The sequence below is a fragment of the Panthera pardus genome, unplaced genomic scaffold (genome assembly GCF_024362965.1).
Source record: "Panthera pardus isolate Hobbes unplaced genomic scaffold, ASM2436296v1 HiC_scaffold_24, whole genome shotgun sequence".
Taxonomy (NCBI): Eukaryota; Metazoa; Chordata; class Mammalia; order Carnivora; family Felidae; genus Panthera; species Panthera pardus.
The window spans coordinates 127165490-127184320 of NW_026526810.1; the positions used below are offsets into that span (position 1 = coordinate 127165490).

The 18831-nt window shown below is 47.7% G+C and overlaps 1 pseudogene; it reads right to left on the minus strand.

The window, feature by feature from the left end:
- Nucleotides 1-17076: 17076 nt before the first annotated feature.
- Nucleotides 17077-17185, minus strand: LOC128773353 (U2 spliceosomal RNA; annotated as a pseudogene).
- Between the last annotated feature and the right edge of the window lie 1646 nt (nucleotides 17186-18831).

Here is an 18831-nt window from a genome sequence, read left to right on the forward strand (position 1 = left end):
GTTAGGAGTTTTATAAGGTAATTACTACATCACCCCCATTTTACATTTGAGGAAGCTGAGGCTTATGCACACAGGGTCACCTATTAAGTGCCAGAGGCAGGACTCTAAGCCATTGTGACTTAAAAAAATGTACTGAGCACGACCTATATGTTAGGCACTCTCCAAGGGCTGGGGATGTGGTGCAAAGGAGACAGAAATTGGGGGTTTCATGGAGGTTCCATTCCAGGAGAGGAGGCCGGCAGGAACAAAACGAACAAGCAAGCAAGGTGAGTTTAGATTAGTAGTAATTGCTAAAAAGGTAATAAATAGGGTGATGTGGTGGTGAGCAATTGGGTTTCTGGTGCATGTGGCGGGGGAGGGAACATTTTAGAGTGACTGGGGAAGGCCTTGTTGAGTGACATTTGAACGGAGCCTGACAGATGCAAAGGACAGACCAAGGAAGGGGCTTCCAGGCAGACAGAGCAAAAAGTGCACAGTCCCTGGGGCAGCAAAGAGCTGGGGAAACCGAGGAGCTGGTCGGAGGCCGTTGGTTGGAGCTCAGTGAGGAAGGGAGGAAGCCAGGTTGGAGGAAGGCAGGAGCTGCCTCCCGTAGGGCCTTGCAGGCCATGCTAAGTGGGTCTGGGTATTTTTCCAATTGAGATGATGAGTCACTGAAAGGTTTTAAGCAAGGGATGGCATGATCTGATTTACAGCGTTCTCAGGTCTCTCTGGATGTTTTGTGGAAATCAGATCATAAGGAGTAGGATGGAGGGAGAAGGGCCGGTAGGGAAGCTGTTGGTGTGGCCCTAGAGAGAGGTAATGGTGGCTTGGAATGAAGGGGTGGCCTGGAGAGGGTCGAATGACCAGGTTCCCAAGGCATACGCGGTAGGACTTACCCATGGATTGTATGTGCAGGGTACAGACAAAGGAAGATTCAGGGTTGACTCAGGGTTAGGGCTTGGGCAGCTGGGCGGACAGGGATGCCTCGTGAGATAAAGAGGTTTGGGGCAAACATCAAGAGTTCTGTTCTGGAGTCCGGGGTCAGAGTTCTCTTACCATCCTACTGCCTTGCTTCCCTCAAGTGAATATAATACAAAACCTTACACTGGGAGTCATTACTGCCCCGTGGGCCAATCTGAGCAGCAAGGTGGTAACCGGAAGCACGAAAAGATTCCCGAATGTAGCCACAGCTCTAAGAAGGCATTTTATGATCACCCCCAAAGTGCTTATCCAGCACGAGTTCCACTATTTGATTCCTGGGGTCATTAGATAGCAGTGTCTTAGATAGGGCCTCCCAGAAGCAGGTCCGGAGACAAGAATGTGAGTCCACATGGTTTTATTGGGAGGTGATCTCAGAAAGCAGAGGAAGGAGGGGAAGGGGCCAAGATAGGGTTTCCTAGAGAGCAGGTCACCACTGTGGGTCACGGGGTGGTGTAGTTTTGCCAGGGACCTCTGAGAGAGAGCAGAGAACATACATTCAGAATTGTCCCACCCGAGGGACAAAAGTTGGGCGATTTATCCTCCACATCCTTCTCATGGACTGAGGGGGAGCTCCCAGGGCCATCTGCTCTCCACACTTCTGCTTTGCGCTCACGCTGGTGCTCAAAGGCAGCCCTCAGGTGCAACATCGCAGGTGCTAGCTGGAGGAAACTGTCCGTGTGCCCCGGACTGGTGAGTGCTAACGGGACGCAGAGAAGGGGCACCCACGGCTTCTGCCATTGCTCTGCCACCAAAATATTTCACTTCTTCTAAGCCCTTTAGAGTAAGTCTCAAAAATACCAGACAATACTCTTTGACGATATTCATTAAATCAATGACACACCCGTGGTCAATAGATATGTGGCCCAAACTTGCGATTCACAACAAAGAATTTGTAAATCAACTCGTCACTTTCTTCATTGAGAAAGTCTTGCTATACGACAAGTCAGTTGATCTCGATGGTGTCCCTAGTGATGGGAATTGGTTTTCATTCTGGTGCAAGCTTCTTGTTTTCCTCAGACCAGTAACAAACAATTTACAGCCCAGCGCGTTGAGTAGCCCTGTGCTGGACCGTGCGATCCTTGAGGACAGACCCTGGGACATGTTCATCTCTGTATCCCCAGGGCCTGGCATAGTGTCTAGTGCAGAGGGGCACTTGGTGGATCAGGATTGTGCCATTTTACAGATGAGGAAACAGAGTCACTTGGACGTGGCCTCTCAGTCTGCTGCTCGATCCCTGTGAACCTCAGTGCTCCCTCCTAGCCTGACAGATCCATTGGGATGAGCTGTCTCCTGGGAGAGTGACACCAGTTAGAATCAAGCCCAGTGTCATTTTCCCCTTTAAGGGCTTGTGTACTGGGCTGTGTTTATCCCTGTGGAGCAGTCACACAGCCAGTGCTCTTTATCACCCCTGCTTCTGCCTGGACCAGGCTGATTTCTGCTTCTGGGGCCATGAGTAATGAGGTGGCCACCGCTGACTGCCCTCTTGATGAGGTTGGTGATGATTGTATGATTTCTCAACAAAATGAGAAAACTCAAGCAGGGGGTGTTGCCTTTTGGTGGTTTTCTTTTCTTTTCTTTGTAAAAATTTTTTTTAACATTTATCTATCTTTGAGAGGTGAGGGGAGGGGCACAGTGAGAGAGACAGAGGATCCAAAGTGGGCTCTGTGGTCACATCGCTAACCAACGAAGGACTCAAACTCACGAGCCGTGAGATCATGACCTGAGCTGAAATCGAGAGTCAGCCACTGTAGCTGACTGAATCACCCAAGTCCCCCTGGTGGTTTTCTTTGAACCCCATAATGCTGACAAAGGACTCGGAAACTCTGAGTTCTTGATGAGGGAAAACTCTTTGATTATGGTCACAGAGACTCATGCACAGAGTGAGGGTCCAATGGCTAAGCTGCGGTAGTAACAACCCCCCCAGACTTAGTGGCTTACCACAAGTAGACTTTATTTGTTGTCCATGCTACATGCCCAAGGATGCGTCAGCAGAGGGTTCTTCTTGTGGGTCCACCCAGGGGCTCAGGCAGGTGGAGGCACCATCTTGACAGGTGCTTACAAGACCCCTGTAGGAGTGAAGAAGGTGAACAGCTCACTGGTTCTTAAAGCTTCCTCCCAGAAGGACACATGCCCTTTTGGGCTTCACTGGCCAGAGCAACTCCTTTAACTTTCCTAATTTCAGAGGAGGTAGGGATGGGAGAGCCTACCAAGTGCCTGGAAAGCGGGATCAGCACTGATGGGGAATAGCACAAATGGCAACCACAGATATGCCCTCTGCAGCTGGCATGGGTCACACCTCTCCCTATTACATTTCTGTCAGCAGCCTGTTCCAAGAACATTGACGTGGGCTGACCATTGAGCAGGAGAACTTGAAGCATTCTGTCCCAACTCTATGCAACTCACCATTTAAAGACTCAATCTCAATCCTTAGGTATAATCTCTAGACTTTTGTTCCTTGTGATATGACCTGGATTCTTTTTTTTTCTTTTTAATGTTTATTTATTTTTGAGAGAGAGAGAGTGTGAGCGGCAGAGGAGCAGAGAGAGAGGGAGACATAGAATCCGAAGCAGGCTCCAGGCTCTGAGCCATCAGCACAGAGCCCGACGTGGGGCTCGAACTCACAAACCGTGAGATCATGACCTGAGCCGAAGTCGGACGCTCAACCGACTGAGCCATCCAGGCGCCCCACGACCTGGATTCTTTACTACTACCACAATGATCCCTATGCCCTTTCTTAGCCTGGACTATTGGTTGCACCTGTACCCTTCAGGTGCCGTGGGTTTTGCTGAGTCTCAGAGGGCTTTTTTCCGGTACCCCACTATTGATTCCTTCCCCTGACCTAACCACCGTAGGCAGGTCTAGAATCAGCCCCACCCCCTCCTTCGTCCATTCATCCAATTAAACTGAGCCACAAACATCTCTCTTGAAATGTTGGCATTTTGGGGCGCCTGGGTGGCGCAGTCGGTTAAGCGTCCGACTTCAGCCAGGTCACGATCTCACGGTCTGTGAGTTCGAGCCCCGCATCAGGCTCTGGGCTGATGGCTCGGAGCCTGGAGCCTGTTTCCGATTCTGTGTCTCCCTCTCTCTCTGCCCCTCCCCCGTTCATGCTCTGTCTCTCTCTGTCCCAAAAAAAAAAAAAAAGAAATGTTGGCATTTTAGATCACATTAAAGCGACATCCAGAGACACCACACATCCATTCATATTCCCCCCATACTCTTCAACCCCAGGAGGTATGGCTAAGATTTAGATAACACCTGCCTCAGTTTCCCCTTCTGTTAGAGCCCAAGTTGCTAAGTTGAAGACCACTTTCTGTTCCTACTTGCAGTCCCCAGCCTGAGCATCATCCATAGCAGGGCGTAGGGCGGAGATGAGGGACATTTCTGGAATAAGAGGCTGTCAGGACCATGTTGAGCTTGGAGGAGCATCTGCTAAAGACAGCATATCCAGGGGGTGCGGGGTGTAAGCCAGAAAATTGTTGAGTGGAAGCCAAGGTCAAGGCCAGAAGACAGTGCCAAGTACAAGAGGCAGAGAGGATAGGAACCCAGGGCCCAAACCACAGGGCCTTAGCCAGGAAGGTCAAGAGTAGGACACAGGGGGGTTCCAGGGTGGGTGAGGCTTTGGGGCTGGAGGAGTTCTGCACGGGCCCTTGAGGGGGATAAGGATACAGGGTTGGAGTCTCTCTTAGCTGCCCCTCGGCCTGGCCCCGCACAGCTGAGAACTGTTGGAGGAACCGGCAGAGCAGAAGGGAATAGGCCACCCTACTTGGATGCCAGTGTGAGGCAGGGTGAGGGGCAGCACGCAGCCCCCTGCTGGCGGATCTCAGGGGGACTTTGCTCAGTGAAGATGTCCCAGGGGGCAGCACACCGCACTTCCTGTGACTCACAGCCAGGGGGCACTGTGGGGCCTCATGCCTGGCAGGCCCATCCTTACCCTCTCTGAGTGTGTGGGCATGAATGGCTTCGCAGGCAGGAGGCCCCCAAGGGACCACTCCTGAGTGTGCAGGAGCCACCTCTGGGGCTCCCTGAGCTGCTGTGGGGGTCATGCCGGGGGATGGTATAAGGTGGTGGCTGGGAGCCTCACACGGTGCTGATTGGCTGAGGAAATCTCCTGCATGGATGATGTCAAACCTGGAGTCTGCATCTTTCCTAAGGAAATGAGTACCCCTACGAGGCAAACCTCAGTCGGTCAAGGGTCCTTCTGCAAAGTTGCTGTGGTCTTTAGAGTTGGGGAGCATTGGGGGAGAATTCTAAAAGATCAAAATAGTTGCCTTGCATCCAACATTGGGGGCTGTGTTCCAGAAGTGCCCCTGGGCTCTCTTTTGTGCTCTCCAAGGTCCTGTGGGGTACATCAGCAGCACTGGGGTGTCTCATGCTCTCTGTACCACGAGGACAGTGAGCAGCGCACCATACCCCCCGGGTTTTAGGGACAGGGCGGGTGAGGGCTCTCCACTTCCACCCTGGGGGCCCTCATGTTTTCCCTCTTTCAGTTCCTTCCGGTCACTCCTTTCCTCTTCTTACCTCAACCAAAGAGAACACAAAATCTCCACGTGCCAACTGAAGCAATGTCTTTTGGCAGTAGACCCAATGGAACCCCTCGGAATACGCTGTTATCCTTCTTCCCTCTGTTTCTTGGAACCGTGGAAGAGTGAGGAAGTCATAATTTGGGTGCTCTATCCCACCTGCGGAAGGCACCAAAAATACCCACTACCGGCCATATTTGACACCTGAGCTGTACTGACCCACCAAATTTCCAACTCACTTCAGTGAAGTTTCAGGTAAGTCCCTGAACCCATCACTTCAACCCCCTTTGGGAACATTTGCTGCCTTCAGGGCTTCAGCAAATACAGACCCTGATCTCCATCGACAGCCCTCTGATGTTTACAAAATGGCAGAAACGACGCGTCTGCTAAGACAAGTTTATTTTGCAGGCATAGATTTTTTTTTTTTTTTTGGCAGGTGTTTGGCTACATTTCCAGAACCCCAAAAAAAGTTGCAAGAGAATCTCTGGTCAACTCCATACACATGATGCCTGAGAGATAAATGCAGAGAAACTCCCTTGCACCTCCGCAGACATGGTCTTGTCACATTCTGATTAAGCGAGTTTTGAAGGTGAGATTCTGCTAAGCTCATCCTGAAGTGAAAGAGGTTGACTCAGAAGCTGATTTATCAGAGAGCTGGAAGGAAGCCAGCCTGAGCGGTTGCCAAGGGCTCCGTGCAGAAGTGCTGAATGTGTAAACCGTATCATTGTTTAAAAATGAGCCAACCCAGAAACTTTGGCTTCCAACAGCTCAGCCTCAAACAGCAGCGGGAAGCAGTCAGGAGAGGCTCGCCTGTGATCATGCCCCACAGAAGGGGTTCGCTCGCTTTCTCTGTCAGTCCAGCCCTGGGAAGCAGCGCGCTACAGGCAGAGCTCCCGCTGGGGTCTGGAAGGCTGGCACTCTGGGATGGCAGCACAGGGTGAAGGGAGGCCAGAGGGTTTGGGCAGCAGGGGCAGGTAAGGAGAGAAAATAAAGGCAGGGACTGAGGACAGACTGGGCTGCAGGTCTAGGCAGTGCCTGACCCACTGTATACACGTGGTAGGTATTTGATGTAGGAAGGAAGGAAGGAAAGGAAGGAGGGAAGGAAGGAAGGAAGAAGGGAAAGAGGAAAGGAAGGAAGGAAGAAGGGAAGGAGGGAAGAAAGGAAGGAAGGAGGGTAGGATGGAGGAAAGGAAAAAAGGAAGGAGGAAAGGAAGGAAGGAGGGCCACCACCAGAGACCGGGAAGAGGCAGGAAGGAGTCTACCCAGAGCCTCAGAGAGAACGTGGCCTACAGACCCCCTGATTTCAGACTCTAGCTCCCCAGAGCTGTGAGAGAGTGCACCTTCCTTGTTTGAAGTCATCCATCTGTGGTTGTTATGGCAGCCCCAGCAAACGAATGCCCTCACCCTCTCAGTTCAGATTCCTGAGTGGGTGTTTCTGGCCTACTCTGCTGGGCAGGCTGCATTGCACTGGCTTTCTGCTTGGGGGTCTTTTCCTGGCAAGCCCTGGCCCTCCCTGGCTTGCTGGGGACAAGAACTGCAAATTGGCCGGGTGTTGTACTGGAGTACTTTCCTGAACCTCCACTAGGCCTCAGGTGGGGGTCGTTGCGAAGCAGACCCAGCCCTCACGAGCCTGGCGTAGGGTCGGCATTCAACACATACTTCACAAACAAGATTTCTGGGACTTTTATTTTATTTTGTATTTTATTTTTTCATGTTTATTTGTTTTTGAGAGAAAGAGAGACAGAGTGTGAGTGAGGGAGGGGTAGAGAAAGAGGGAGACATGGAATCTGAAGCAGGTTCCAGGCTCTGAGCTGTCAGCACTGAGCCTGATGCAGGACTTGAACCCATGAACACTGAGATCATGACCTCAGCTGCAGTTGAGTGCTTAACCGACTGAGCCATCCAGGCACCCCGATTTCCGGGACTTTTAAATTAGGTGGTGTGGTGGGCTGAATGTTGGCCTCCAAAAAGACATGTGTTTATACATAATCCTGGGAGCCTGTGAATGTGACATTACTTGGGAAAAAGGCCTTTATAGATTTAGTTAAGGGTCCTGAGATGACATTATCCTGCACTAAGAAGTCGAACTCTAAATCTGATGGCAAGTGTCCTCAGAAGAGATGAGAGAAGACCATGTGACAATGGAGGCAGAGATCAGAGGGGCATGGCCATGGCCAGTGAGGCCAGGGAAGGCCAATATCCCCCTGAAGCTGGAAGAGGAAAGAGCCATGCTTCTTTAGAGCTGTTGGAGGGAGCGCGACCTTGCCGACATCTTGATTTTGGATTTCCGGACTCCAGACCTGGGAGGGAATAAATTCCCACTGCTCTAGGCCACTCAGCTTCTGGTCCTTTGTTTCAGCAGTCCCAGGAAATGAATAGAACTGGTAACCTTAACCAAAGGAAAAGCCAACTCCGTTGATGACGGAAGCCAGTAATGACCAAAGAAAGCCTCTGAGTGGCATTGAGTCGTTGGCGGGACTCAGTTCTAAGAAGGGCCGGGGCGGATTGGATCTACTGAACCCAGAGACAGAACTCATGTCAGAGAAAGTTCACTAGCCAAGGCTGGGTGTGTGTGTTCCTTTTGGCCTGGTTCTCATTTGTTTTTCCTATCTGGTTATTTGCCCAATACTAGTTAGTGTCCTTCAGGAAGACTTTCTCTCTCTGATGAAGAGGTCCCTGTTGAGAGGAATGGCCTAGTTATGGGCCTATCTCGGGGGGACGTTCTCTTCACAAAGACAGTTCCTTTGCCCTCCTGGCTTCCTGTTGGCAATGGCACAGCCCGCCCAGCCACCAGGAGGATGGTTTACTTCATTTTCCTGGACATCTGGCTTGGCGTGGGTGGCCGAGAGCAGGTTCCTCACTGCTCTGCCGAGCAACTCCTCCTGGAGACAGCAGAGTGAAACACCATCTGGCTGCTGAGACGTTTGGAACCAGATGGCTCAGACCAAGGCCAGGCCTTCTGCCCCACGGCTCCCTTCCAGCTGGCCTTGCCCAGCCATCCTGCACACTCACAGCCCAAGTCAGAACATGAGGGGCGAGCTTCCCTCCTCTGCCTTCCTCACCCACATCTGCTTTTCTGGACTGATGGTTCTTCTGACCCGAGCATGCTACAAAGAAGAGCTGAAGAAAGTGAGGATGCTGGGGCGCCTGGGTGGCTCATTCAGTTGGGTGACCTTCAGCGTGGGTCATGGTCTCACAGCTCATGGGTTCAAGCCCTGTGTCAGCTGTGCTGACATCTTGGAGCCTGGAGCTGCTTTGGATTCTGTGTCTTCCTCTCTCTCTGCTCCTCCCCCCACTTGTACTCTCTCTCTCAAAAATAAATAAACATTAAAAAAAAAAAAAAGAAAGAAAGAAAGTGAGGATGTTGATTTAGCCTAGAAAGGAGAAGACAGGAAGCTGCTGAGTGCAACCCAGAGGTGGGGAAGGAGCTTTGTAGATGGACTGGGCCTGGCCCGAGAGGCTCCTGACCCAGAGGGAGCAGGTTCAAGAGACAGGTTTACCTTTATTCGTAAACACAGACATGACTATCAGAGCGAGGGGGCTGTGCATGGAGAGCTTTCCTCACCCCCGGCCCATTTCTGGAATAGCTACCCAGCCCATGCCTCTGCTGACCAAGCAGGTCATGATGCTTTCCGGGGCTCTGACCACCGGGCGCTGGATGACCGGGTCAGGGTCGTCACCTGACCCACACCAACCAGCCCATTGGCTGGATAGCAACCAGTCAGGCGCTCTCCCTTGAGAATCTGAACTGAGGGACACAGATTCCTCAGCTGGGGTGGGTGCTTGCAGGAGATGCTGCCCGTGTCCCTCACATAGCCCCTCCACCCCCATCTCCACACGCCCAAGGTGGCTTCTTGCGCACGCCTCTGCTCTGCATCTGAGAACTTTTGTCTGGCAGTGGGAGCATGCTCAGCCTGTGCACAAGGCAAGCCCGAAATGCCAGAGAGTTAATGCCCCCGGAAGCAGCCCTGAACGTGATGAATGGAGTCAGGGGATAAATGCTAGGCTTGCCCGGCCCTCAGTTGGGATAAGTCTGTTTTCTAGGTTTTCCCAGAAAGGTTGAGGTTCAGTTACCCATGGTGGTAACTTGCTCCATAGTGATTTCTTTCTTTCTTTGTTTCAAGCTTACTTACTTATTTTAAGACAGAGAGAATTCCAAGCAGACTCTGCACTGTCAGCACACAGCCTGACGTGGGGCTCATGAGATCATGACCTGAGTGGAAATCAAGAGTCAGGTGCTTAACCAACTGAGCCACCCAGGCGCCCCGTGACTTCTTTCTTTATTGACTTCTTTCTTCTCTGTCTCAGTACCTCCCCCCACCTGCTGCCTGTGTTTGTGGGACACCCCCTGAATAAGCTACTTTCCTGGAATCCTTTTGTCAGGGTCTGCTCCCGCGACAACCCAAATAAAAACAGAATTGGATCTACTAGGTCATGTAGGTTTGAGGCTGGAGGATGTATCAGGTCAGACATTAGCATGAAGCCAATCCAACGGAAAGATGGGTCCGAGAGAGTCTTACTGTGAGGGTCCATGTGGCTGCTGAGAGACAGGGAGTAGGACTCACAAGGCACCTGTAAAAGAGAGGGAACAGCTCTGTCCCACCACCACAGTCCCCTTTGCCTGTGCGGTAAGGTTCCTGTTCCTCATAGCGAAAGCCCAGGAGCACCAACAACAAAGCTAACTTTACATAACCTACAATATTCCAGGCACTGTGCTAACTGTAACACCAATAGAGTTGCCAGATTGAGCAGTAAAATCCAGGATGTCTGGTTAAATTTGGGGCACACTGTAACTAAAAATTTGTTTTGGCAACCCTGGATACTAGAAGGCAAGTATTCTTATCATCCTTTTTAGGCGAGGAACCAGAGCAGTTAAGTGACTTAGCGAGGGTCACACAGCTGCCAAGTGGAGGGGGGGGGGGTGGGCTGTGACCCAGGGGGTTGAACTCTTGCCCAGCTTGCCCTCTTAGTAGAGCCTGGACTGGTCTCGTATCGCCCGACAGTGAAGTGCAGTGTATCTCAAAAGAGCGAGTTCCCTCTCGTTTATTTTCTGTGGCCAAGTGGCTGGGGAGCGCGTGGATTGGCATTTTATTCCTGCCTGCCCCATCTTTAAGGCAATAGACTTGGGAGCTCCCTTGGTGGAGGAGCACAGGCGGGTGGCTGCTGCACGGGGAACCCAGCTTGTCTGAGCAGGGGTGTGTGGCTTTTCCCACGGACCCCTCATGGGTCACTGATGGACAATCAGCGGCCCTCGTTTGCTGGGGACAGTTCCAATTTTGATCTGTTGTCTTTAGACGTGTTGTCAGTTTAGATCAGGGGTCTCGTCCTGTTGGGCATGTCATTTGCAAACACAGTATATTCTATTGATAGTTCCACTCAAACAGACCGCGGGTTCGGTGGACCTCCACCTGGCACTTTCAGCTTCCACCATGGCCCCATCTGGTAGCATGTGACACATGTGCTTTGGTCCAGAAGTTTCCTGGCGACATCCCCCTTTTCCTCTTGCACCACATAACTCATACCTTTCTTTCAAGGACAGTATGCAGGGCCCTGGAGAGAAATAAAGTGAAAAATGACAACATAAAGTGACTGGGGGAAAGCTAACCACTGCCAGTCTAGTCTGGGGCTAGGAGAAGGGATTTGATGTGGCCGTTTGGCGTGCCGGCCAGGTGTGCCAATGGCCTGTGCCCATGGTGTCTGCTGCGCCCCGCCATATGCCCGGAGCCATCAGGCTGCCAGTTGATGGTATCGACTAGAAATATGGGAAGTTGCAGGTCAGGTGTATGAAGTAGAGGAAAATAGGTGTGGGAAATAGAAGCTGAGCAGCCCTACCCTGGAGCATATTGAGAAAAGTCAGAGTCTCCTGCCACAGTAGCTGTGGCTGTTACCACATAGTGTAACTACTTATTCACCGTATCGTTTGGTAATCTTTTTGAATGTTTTTCAATAAACCCGTCCAGCCGTAATGAGCTCCAAAATCTGTGTGCGTATTTCATGGAAACTGAAGCAGCACATTTATGTTTCTCAAGACAGATGATGATGAACATATACCTAGCACAAACTGTTGTTTACCAAGAACACCACGGGCTGCAGTGATCGCCCACAAGAAGACCAGAAGGCACAAAACTGTCGAATAAGCAACAACGTCCACTGCAAAAGGTAGTGATTATGACTTTTAGGAGATGATGCCCAAAGAAGGTGATTTACATGAGCAGCTACAGAAAAGTACGTTTACACACCGCTCTGTGAACCACGGCTTCTTGTTCATATTAAATGATTGTCCTTTAAAATTAATCTTGCTCATTTTTTGAGTAAAGTCCTTGAACAGACGTTTCTTCAAAGAAGATCTACAAATGGCCAAAAGGGACATGAAAGATATGTAATGGCACTGATCATTAGGGAAATGCAAATCAAAACCACAGCGAGTTATCAGTTTATACCCACTAGAATGGCTATTATCAAAACAGAAAATATTTGAAATTGGGTTTGGAGAAATTGGAGCCCTTGTGGATTGTTGATGGGAATATAAAGTCATACAGCCTTTCTGCAAAACATTATGGCGATTCCTCAAGAAAGTTAAACATAGAATTACCATATGATCTGGCAATTGCACTTCTAGGTATCAACCCAAAAGAGTAGAAATCAGGGTCTTGAACAGATATTTGGACATTCATGTTATTCACAATACCCAAAGTTTGCAACAACCCAATGTCCATCAACGGATGACTGGATAAGCAAAATGGGATCTATACATACAATAGAATTATTCAGCTTAAAGAAGAGTGAAATTCTAATAAAATGCTACCACACGGATGAACCTTGTGGACATCATGCTGAGTGAAATTAGCCAGACATAGAAAGACAACTATTGCCTGGTTCTATTTGTACGCAGTGCCTAGAATAGTTGAATTCATAGAGAAGGAAAGTAGACTGGGCGTTACCAGAGGCTGGAGGGAGAGAGATGGGAGTCAGTCTGGGATGATGAAAAAGTTCTGGAGAGCTGCAAACAATGTGAATGTACTGAACTATACCCTTAAAAGTGGTCAAAATGGTAATTTTTATGTTATGTATATTTTACCGCAATTAAACAATTAATTTTGTTCACTTTGGATGCCACATTTTCTTGTACATGTACAAAGAGAAGTGATAACTGTTAATGTGTGGGCTCCACTGGCAGAAGAATGACTTTGCAAACAGTTATATGATGCCAACTTGGTATCAGTGTCATCCAATGTTTTAAGTGGATCCGATGGAGATTTGATTTCTTTCAACCAACTCACAGAATCCTGCCAAAGGTAAAACATCCAAAATGAGTGTAAACACTACTGGAAATTTCGTTAAAATATCTGGCATTGAGGATGAAATTATTTTTGTGGTCTCAATACAAATATATTTTGGTGAAACACAGCTTCATGAACAAAATGATGTTTTTACTAAACTTTCAAATAGCAGTGACCTGAGAATTGCTTGTTATGCACATGTACTTCCCAATTCATTTAGACCAGCTGTGATATTCTACCAGCTGAAATAGAAACTGCGGCTGTTAAAAATTGTAAATATTTGCATGCAAACTCAGAGTAACCGTATAAAGCTCATGTAGTATTAAAAAATAGCTTGGCACAGGGACACCTGGGTGACTCAGTTGGTTGAGTGTCTGTCCCTGGGTTTTGGCTTAGGTCACGATCCCAGGGTTATGGGATCGAGCTCCGTGTCAGGCTACGTGATGAGTGTGGACCCTGCTTAAGATTCTCCCTCTCTCTCCTTCTCTCTGTCCTGCTCACACAGTCTCTCTCTAAGAAAACAAGCAAACAAAAAACAGGAAAGAAAGAAAGAAAGAAAGAAAGAAAGAAAGAAAGAAAGAAAGAAAGAAAAAGAAAGGGAGGGAGGAAGGAAGGAAGGAAAAGGAAGGAAGGAAGGAAGGAAGGAAGAAAGGAAAAACACTTTGGCATAATAGTTCATGCTTTCATTGTGGTGAATCATCAGATGTGAAAATGCTTGGACTTTTGCAGAACTACTGTGTACATCAGCCTGAGTCATATGATGGCACCAAGTTGGGTTTTTTTTCTTCCTTTTTTTGAGAGAGTCCTCTATATTTTTGCCAAAAATGAGTTGGAGATATATATTTTTAAATTTTTACTTAAGATTTTAGTGAACTATATACTTGAATACATTAGCTTTTCACCTGTTATTTATAAGGTCTGTTGTATTACAGGCAACTTTCTCTTCCTCGCTCACCTCTTCTATGTGCTAGTTTGGGATGTTTCTTCTTTTCTTTTAATTTAAAAAAAAATTTACATCCAAATTAGTGAGCAGATAGTACAACAATGATTTCAGGAGTAGATTCAACAAGTTGGAAATATTAACCAAAATACTCAAGGCATGAGACACTACAACGAACTTCAGCTTTTAAAATTTTCTAGAAAACTGCGGTGATTGAAAACCAAGCTTGCAGATGGGAAGGCGTGGAAACTTAGCCCTGAGAAAGGAAGGAAGGAGCCAGAAAAACTCAAGGATGGGAGCACCCATCGCATAACCTCCACCTGGGGCTGGGGGAAGCTCAGCTTGAGGCCCAATCCTTTGGATGGAGCTTCTCTTTTAATTTTTATTTGTTGTAAAGTTTATTTATTTTGGGGGTGGGGAGGGGCAGAGAGACAGGCAGAGAGAATCCCAAGCAAGCTCCACGCTGTCAGCGCAGAGCCCAATGCGGGGCTCGATCCCACCAACCGTGAGATCATAAACAGAACCGGGAGATCATGACCTGAGCTGAAATCAAGAGCTGGATGCTCAACCGACTGAGCCCCCAGGTGCCCCTAGCTTCTCTTTTTAATTGTATAAATATATATTCCGTACCACAATGGAATGAGGAAGGACCTACAATCTAAGCTTGGCGAAACATTCAAAAGAGTCATAAACAGAGATCTCTTATTTCCTGCCTTTTTAAATCTTGTCTAAGTACTCACCAAAGTAATCTGAAAGGTGGCAAAAAGACAGTGCCTGTGAAAATATTTGGGCTGAAATATTATATATTTGATATGAAATACGTTAGAAATGAGGCTATCTTCATCTAGCATAATTTCTTTTGGGCTCACCAGGCAACTCAGCACCTGCAAAGAATATATTCTCAATTAAAAATATCATGGTCTATAGAGGAGTCTTTTGAAGTATCAGAAATTTCAAATTTATTAACAAGCAAATGCAACTTTGGAGACAATTTCAGGCTATGTTATGAAAATGAGCCCAAATTGAAAAAATAAAATATATTCTTTAGAAGAATATTTGTGATACGCTATTAGATATAGCTACAAAATGGATTCAGGTACTTGATTGTGTACCCAAAATAACTATTTTTCTAATGGTTTTTAAATGCTCACATAATTAGTATAAGTACTTTGAAAATTTTATTCAGGTGCCCCACTCAGGTGGCTCAGTCAGTTAAGCATCCGACTCTTGGTTTCAGCTCAGGTCATGATCTCACAGTTTGTGAGTTCGAACCCCACACTGGGCTCCACACTGACAGTGCAGAGCCTGGTTGGGATTCTCTCTCTCTCTCTCTCTCTCTCTCTCTCTCCCTCTCTCTCTCCCTCTTTCTCTGCCCCTCCTCCACTTCTGCTCTCTCTCTCTGTCTCTTTCTCTCCAAATACATAAATTTATTTTTATTATTTTTATTTTTTTCAATGTTTATTTTTAAGAGAGACAGAGCACAAGCGGGGCAGGGGGAGAGAGACAGGGAGACCCAGAATCGGAAGCAGGCTCCAGGCTCCGAGCTGTCAGCACAGAACCCGACGTGGGGCTCGAGCCCATGAACCATGAGATCGTGACCTGAGCCGAAGTCGGCCGCTTAAGTGACTGGGCCACCCAGGTGCCCCAAATAAATAAACTTGAAAAAACTGAATAAAATTTTGCTCAGACATATGCAATTGCTGATCTATTATTTTTATCTTGAGAATTTTATTTTTAAATATGCTTTTGAATAGAACTGGTTTATAGTTCTATAGTTTTATAGGCCGAAAGGCGAGTCAGACTCAGAGCGCTCAAGGCTGGTTGGGTACAGTGCCCGTCAAGTAGCCCTGTCCCTGCTCTCCCTCCACGCTCTCCAACCCACAGAGTCCAGACACCAGGAGCTGGAGTTAGCGAACTGGGCAGGAGGAGGGAGGGAGAGCAGGCGCACCACAGCCTGCTTCCCCTAGAGAGGTGGTGGCCCTGGAGCAGGAGGGACAGTGGCAGGAGGTGGCACAGAAGTCTTACCTTAAGAAGACTTAAGTGTTGATTGGGAGAGTTGAATTTCTGAATTGAGACCATGTCTGCAAAGAATATCACTGTAGGACTTTTTGATACCAAAGAATAAGCAAAACTTGAGGGGCTGATGAACCTTGAAAATATTACCCTAAGCGAAAGAAGCCAGACACAAAGATCACATTTTGTAAGATTCCACTTAAACATTTTGAGAGAGAAAGCGAGCAAGCAGAGGGGCACAGAGGGAGTGAGAGAGAATCCCAAGAAGGCACCACGATGCCAGTGCAGAGCCTGACGCGGGGCTCGATCCCACAACCCCGGAATCGTGACCCGAGCCGAAATCAAGAGTCGGACGCTTAACTGACTGACTGAGCCACCCAGGGTCCCCTTGTAGGATTCCATTTAACTGAAACACTCCGAATAGGGAAACCTACAGGGACATAAAGTGGTTGCCAGGGACTGGGATGAGGGGGGGCAGAATGGGGAGTGACTGCTGATGGGTATGGGGTTTCCTTTCGGGGGAGCGTGAAAATGCCTTAGGACTAGATAAGAGGGGTTGGTGGCACAACAGTCTGAAAGTACTGAATGACACTGAATTGTACACGTTTTTATTTATTTATTTATTTATTTATTTATTTATTTATTTATTTATCTGACTATCTCCTATCCTCTTGACATTATTCCAGATGCTTTATTATTTTTTAACTTACATCCAAGTTTGTTAGCATGTTGTGCAATAATGATTTCAGGAGTAGATTCCAGTGACTCATCCCCTAGGTATAGCACCCAGCACTCATCCCACCAAGTGTCTTCCGTAATGCTCCTTGCCCGTTTAGCCCATCCCCCCCAACCAAAAGCCCTCCAGCAACCCTCAGTTTCTTCTCTGTATTTAAGAGTCTTTTGTGGTTTGTCTCCCTCCCTGTTTTTATATGATTTTGCTTCCCTTCCTTTATGTTTTGTATCTTAAATTCCACATATGAGTGAAGTTGTATATTTGTCTTTCTCTGACTTATCTCACTTAGCATAATACCCTCTAGTTCCATCCACGTTGTTGCGATGGGGCATATTTCATTCTTTTTGATTGCTGAGTAATACTCCATTGTATATATATACCACATCTTCTTTATCCATTCTTCAGTCGATGGACATTTGGGCTCTTTCCACACTTCGGCTATTGTCGATAGTGCTGCTATAAACATGGGGGTGCATGTGTCCCTTCGAAACAGCACACCTGTAACCCATGGATAAATGCCTAGTAGTGCAATTGCTGGGTCGTAGGGTAGTTCTATTTTTAGTTTTTTGAGGAAACTCCATCCTGGTTTCCAGAGTGGCCGCACCAGCTTGCATTCCTACGAGCGGCGCGAAAGGGTTCCTCTTTCTCCGCATCCTCGCCAACATCCGTTGTTGCCTGAGGTGTTAATTTATAAGAACAGATACTACACTTGATCTTAGCCAAAAGACCGAGAAGTGATGAATTGTACATTTTAAATGGTTATTGAGTAATTTTAGGTAATGTGAATTTTACCTTAATGAAAAAAAAAATCAAGTGTCCATCAAGGGACAGGAAAAGGATGCCCTCTACTGGGAAGGCTTAAAGGACAATGCCAGAGAAAAATAAAATTTCAGCAAGGCTTACCCCATACATTCTGCATATAACACATATTACTAAATGGGGCTTTGTGCATCACGCATAAACCATACTCTCTGGGAGGTTTCAAGAATTTTCAGGAGCACGTTTTGACACTCTTGGAATTTCATTTAATGTGTTGACTTCATTAGCTCCACACTCTGAGCGGCACTGAAGCATTAGACAGGTGAGGGCAAGACAGGAAGCAACACCCGAGATGTCTCCCTGGCTGAGTCTCCTTAGTAGGAAAGTTCTAGACCGGGTCGAAGGTCTACAGCCTTCTGCTGCTGCAGACCCCGGGCCACTTTGGACCCAGTAGCACCCATCAATTCCTGGTGTTCTTGAGGTCCAGCTCGTTGTCGTGTTCTGAGTTCCCCTTTCTGTGAATTCTGACATAAGTCTCCCAGTTCCCGAAATGGATTCTGCACTTCACAACGAAAGAGGTGGACGATGTAGAGTCTCTGAAGCTTGCTCGCTCAGAAAAAGGTTCGGGGGCTCCCGGGTGGCTCAGTCGGTTAAGCGGCTGGCTTCGGCTCGGGTCATGATCTCACGGCTCGTGAGTTCGAGCCCCGCATCGAGTTCTGTGCTGACAGCTCAGAGCCTGGAGCCTGCCTCGGATTCTGTGTCTCCCTCTCTGTCTGCCCCTCCTGCTCACGCTCTGTGTCTCTCAAAAATAAATAAACACTAAAAACAGAAAAGAAAAGAAAAAGGCTCTGACCCCAGAGGAAAAGTAATCGCAGCTGGCAGGCATCCGGGACATCTGCACTGGCTGTTGTGTGCCCAGGGCACAGTGGGCAAATTATTGAAAAACTTGGCAGGGTGCTGCTAAGTTTTAAGCTTATAAATGTGCATTAAAATAAGAAATGATTAATTCAGAGAAGTAGGGAAGGAATGAGAATCCAAACCATGCTCTTAATTCAAGTGAGCAGATCACATGACCTTTCCAAGCCTCTGTCTTCTTTGTCATATGAGGATCCTTTTGATTTCACTAGGTGGTTGTGAGAATAAAATGTTACGGATTCATATCAAAATGCTTTGAAAAGTACAAGATGTGATACAAAATGCAAGGATTTTACCTGCGTTGATTGACAAAGGAGCTTGCTCAGAGATACACCTAGCGTGAGACCTAGGGCTTTCCATATTTAGGGATGAGGTGGGCCAGTGGGCAAACCCGCAGCCAGGTTTTACTGTCTCACGCGGGGTTGGCAGGTCTGTTTGGACTGCGCAGAGATCCCCTGTTCTGAATTTGTCATTTATTAGAAAGAGGAAACTGGCTGAAAGGCGTAAGCCCAAATGAGAAAAATGAATCACCAACTCATTATAACTTCCTTTGTTTTTCAGGATTAATAGATCCTAGGTCATAAAAATAATACGTTGATTTTAGAGTTTAAAATTTGGGTATTAATTAGCGCAAGGAACAAACTCTGAGTGTTTCTTCTTTGTTTACTTAGCTGGGAAGACAAAGATTTGTGTTTACATTGGCTTATTTGG